This window comes from Apis cerana, linkage group LG13 (assembly GCF_029169275.1).
Source record: "Apis cerana isolate GH-2021 linkage group LG13, AcerK_1.0, whole genome shotgun sequence".
Classification (NCBI taxonomy): domain Eukaryota; kingdom Metazoa; phylum Arthropoda; class Insecta; order Hymenoptera; family Apidae; genus Apis; species Apis cerana.
Window position 1 is genome coordinate 1,218,531 of NC_083864.1, and position 5,141 is coordinate 1,223,671.

The 5,141-nt window shown below is 15.5% G+C and overlaps 1 protein-coding gene across 2 annotated transcripts in view; it reads left to right on the top strand.

Moving 5' to 3' along the window:
* The window catches only part of LOC114577415 (cytochrome P450 302a1, mitochondrial), a 93,677-nt gene that overhangs the window by 51,161 nt on the left and 37,375 nt on the right, over window positions 1–5,141 (top strand). The window lies entirely within an intron of this gene.

The window sequence follows — 5,141 nt, forward strand, 5'->3', positions numbered from 1 at the left end:
ATTTTCTTAAATAAAATTATAATTTTTTATAGAACGAAACATAGAAATAAAATATTTTATATTCATGGTTATTAATAACAAAATATCGTATTATATTATAAAGAATATTATATAATAAAATAATAACTTTCTTTAATAATATTAAATTATTTTTATAATATTAAGTTTTTAATAATACTTACATTAAAAATTAAATTTGACTAAAAAATTTTTTAAGTAACAAACAATTATATAACAAACAAAAATAATTTAAAAATAATAATTTTTATAAATTAAATTTTTATAAAATTATTAATAATTATTTTTAAATTTTACAAATTTTTGTTTAATAATTTATAATAATTTAATTTTTAACTAAATAATGTCTCTTATTATGCAAAAAATAGATTTAGAAAAAATTTGAACAAGATTTAGAATAGAAAAAAATTATTATTTTGCAAAAATTCGTACTTATATTTTCTCTTATACTCTATTGTTATATTATTTATTGTAAATATTTGTGTATTCATTTTAAGATATTAATTAATTTAAAATATACTCAGAAAGACTAAGAAAAACATGATTAAAATAAGCAATATTATAATATAATAAAAATAAAAATAATTTTTAAAAATATATAATTAAAAAAATTAAAATTATTATATATATATATATATATAATAATTTATATTATATAATTTATATTAATATTGTGTATATATATATATATGATTAAAAGATCTAAAAGATCTTAAAAAATTAAAGAGAGATTTTATTTACTAATAAAAAACAATTTTAATTTTATCGTTTTATTTCATTATAGAATTTTAAAAATGAATTTTCCAAATTTATTAAACGTTTATATAAAGTTATTTGAAATTAAATCTTAAATAATTAAGCTTTGTTAATTAACATTTGGAATATTCTTCCTTGAAATATATCAGCTTACATAAAAGATTTTAAAATGAGTATTTCATTAATAAAAAAAATATAAGAAAAATAGGAAAATAGCATAAAAAAAAATTATTTCAAATAGTAATACAATAGTAACAGCTTTTAAATTATATATTATATTATAATATTTATATTATTATTAGAAATAAAGCATATTTATAAATTAGAAACTGTATATATATATATATTGATTTATTAACATTATCATTAATACTATTAATTTTTTTTTCTTTTTATATTCTTTTGTCCATACATTAAAAACTAAAATTATAATATATATATTACATATACTGCTTCCACAAGTATTTCATGAAATACTTTAAATTTCTTTCATTATCTTTATCTAATCGAAAAATTAGCATAAGAATTGATTAATTATTCTTTAATAGTTATTATTGTAATAAATTAATAATTATTATTGTGTATTTTCTTTTTATTTTGGTGCAAAAAGAAAACATTTTATTGGCAGGAAAAAAATGTTCAATTTATTAGTAAGTAGTAATTTATTAGTAATATATTAATTAACTAAATTTATATTTCCTTATAGCAAAATTTTATACAGTGTATATTTTTCATTATTATATTATATTAAAAATTTTATATTATATTAAATTATTATATTATATTAAAATTTTTATATCATTTTATATTATCGTTTTTATATTATAAGAACATTTTATATAAAATCATTATAAATAATAATTATTTAATATATATTATATTATCTATATTATATCTTATTATATCTTCTAATTATATTTGTTAAGATTATATTTCTTGTAAATTATTATTATATACTATTGATAATATAATATAATAAAATTTTTTTGTGTAATAGTAAAAAATATCTAAATTATATTTATTTGATAATAGTGATCATTATCAATATTAATTTTTTCTTTTTTCTTAATTTTTCTTTTCTTTAATCATTGTAGCTTTATATTTTTCTTTTCTCTAATCATTATATGTTAGTAGTTAAAAATAATACTTTTTTTTTAATTTGTGTTTTTATTTAAATAGATATCATTATTATTACTAATTATTATATATTTCTGTTTTTTTTAATAACAACATTATTTAAATAAAAATTAATAATAATAATTTACATTTTAATAAAAATCAATTATATTTTTATCTTTTCTAATAATATTTAAATAAAAAATCTTAAATGTTATTTAAACAGTTAAAAATTCTGTTTGATTACACAACATATTTTATTAATAACTACATTGTAAGATTATTAATAACTACAAATGTAAGAGAAACGATTTCTGTTTAAGAAAAACCACAGCTTGAAGACATTAGATGGTTTAGTACAATTCGAAATTAGAAATCAAGTTTTAATATTTGTTATTTGAAAAGCATTATTTATTTATTCCAGAGTTAAAAATCCAGAGTTATTTTATTCTTTTTTTTTCATTTCTTCATTATAAAATAAATTATTACATTATAAAATTAATTATTAATATTCTTAATTATTATATATTTTTATTAGACAATATTAACAATTTCATAAATATATAGTTATAATTTCAAATATTTTTTCGCAATAAAACGATTATTATCATGGTCTTATATAGAATTATCACAAACTTTAAAACTAAATAATAATAATAAATGTTATTTTTTTCTTAATAAAATAAAATTTTAATTAACTTTCTAACTTTATTTTAAAATTTTATAATTTTATTTAACAAATAAATATTTTATATCATTTCAAAATTTTAAATATATAATAATGTTATTTCAAAAGATGTTTACTTAGTTTTCTACTTTTTCTTTTAATTTTTTAATAATAGAAACCATATAGTTTTCACAATTATTGAAATTCATTATTTCTATTATATATGTGTGTTCATAATAATATTGAATATTTATATCCATATCATATTGTTACATGGAATATGTATTATCATAATATATTTTGTTTTATGATTATTAAAGTATTAAATACATATATTAATCATATAAAATACTTATAACTCATTATAATTTGTTAAGCTTTATCATTTATATATATGTATATATGAATATATGAACTTTTTTAATTATTTTCATGTTTAAAGTCTATGCCAAATATCTCACGTTTTTATAAATATATATTATTATTTAAATATTTTTATGGATAAAATATTTTGGGTAATAAAATATAGCACATCTGAAGCAATACCGTATTTTTTATATACTGTATATTTAAATGCTTTATGTTTAAATACATATAACTTTTCCGGTACTTTATATATTGTATTTATCTCTACGATTATGTATAACAACAATTATGTTTGTATGATGACATTGAAAAAATTATTAAAAGAAAATGTAAACATTAACTACTATAATTCAGATAAAATGATAACGAATTTACAATATATTCAGTCATAACTGAATTGCTGAGTGAAACAAAGAACTGCAAAATTAATGTTTCAGTATCATTTAGTATCAGAATAAATAAAAAATTTAAATAATAGCTTATAGAAAGAAGTTAAATCAAAATGAAAAAGACCGTATTTATAAATGAAAGAACTATTCTATTGCAAAAATTGTGAAATTAGTGAATAGAAATTGTAAAATAGTAATTTGTTAAAAAATTCTAATCAATGTTGAAAAAAAAATAGAAGATAAACAAAAGAGTAACAGTTCATAAAAAATGGGCCATTTTATGAACTGCTTTTAATTTTAATAGTATAGCTTGACAAGTTACTGCAGAAGTTAATATTATAACTAATATTCCAAATATTATACATATTTTACAACAAGTAAAACCACCTTCAATAGTAGAGATTAAAAATGATCTTCCTTAATGACAAAATATAAGAATGCTTATTTGCAATTTGCTCGTGAACATATTCACGAAAAAAAAAATATTATCTTTTTGAATAACAAAAAATAAATTTAATTTAGATAGATAGAATTATTTTTATGATTTGAGAAAACAAAAAGAGTTTCTCGTCAAATGAGAGAAGAAACTGGGCAATTATCGAATATCACAAAAAGACTGAGATAAACTTTATTAACTACCGTATGGACAATAAAAAGTACGTTTCATTGATTGATAATCAATCAAACAAATATGCGGATTGCAGAACAGAATTATATTTTTCAACAAAATAATGCTGCAATTCAATAAATAAAAGAATATTTCTCAGATCAAATATATATCTCTTATTGAGTAATCAATATGCTTGCCGAATCTAAATATTGAATAATTGAAAATGTTTAATCAGAACAAATATATAACAGGAAACATCGTCAATGATTTGAAATGCTGTAGTATTTTGAAAAAATAAAATATAATTTCATAAAAATTACAATTGCAAAATGTTCATAAAAAAATTGTATAAATCACTGCTATGAAAAAATGAAAATAATAAGTTATTGAAAACATAGCTGAACTGATAAGTATTAAAAATAATATATTTTTCATTTTTATATATATTTTTGTTATGAATAAATAAGACATGCTTTCTCTTTGTCACTTAATTTTTTTTTGTTTTTAATGATATATATATGTAATGGATATCTTTATTTTAAAGAATAATATAAATATAATTTATAAATCTAAAAGAAAATAAATGTAATTGTACTTATATAGTTACTCTGCAATTAAAATATATAAATACACAATTATATTTATTATACTATTATTTTATTATACAGTGTATTCAAATATTCGAATATGTTATTTATTTTAATAATTAAAATATTGTGTTATACTTAAGTTCTAAATATTATATTTAATTTAATTATATTTAATTATAAGATACAACTTGATATGAATAAGAAAACGATTCTTTCAATTTTTTTTTTTTTTATAATAAATTTAATCACTTTCGCGATTAATTTATTATTAGAAGATTTATAAGATATATAAAATAAATAATTCAATGACAAGAGTAATGTCATAATATTTACAATAGATTATTAATAGTTATTAATAGTATTTATTAATAGTCAATACAAATTTTCAAATTTGCGAGATATTTTTATAAATCCTCACTATAACTGGAAATATTTTAAGATATCTAACGAATCTTAATATTATTTTAAATTATAGATTATAATTATTCTATTTTTAAAATCTTATTATGTAAATGGATGGATTTTTTTTATTAAATTTTTTTTTCTATGTTACTTTAAATTTATTTAGCAAAGTTTCTAAAGTAATCTAAATTAGCTCTAAATAATGGAAAATAATAAAAGAAAAATTA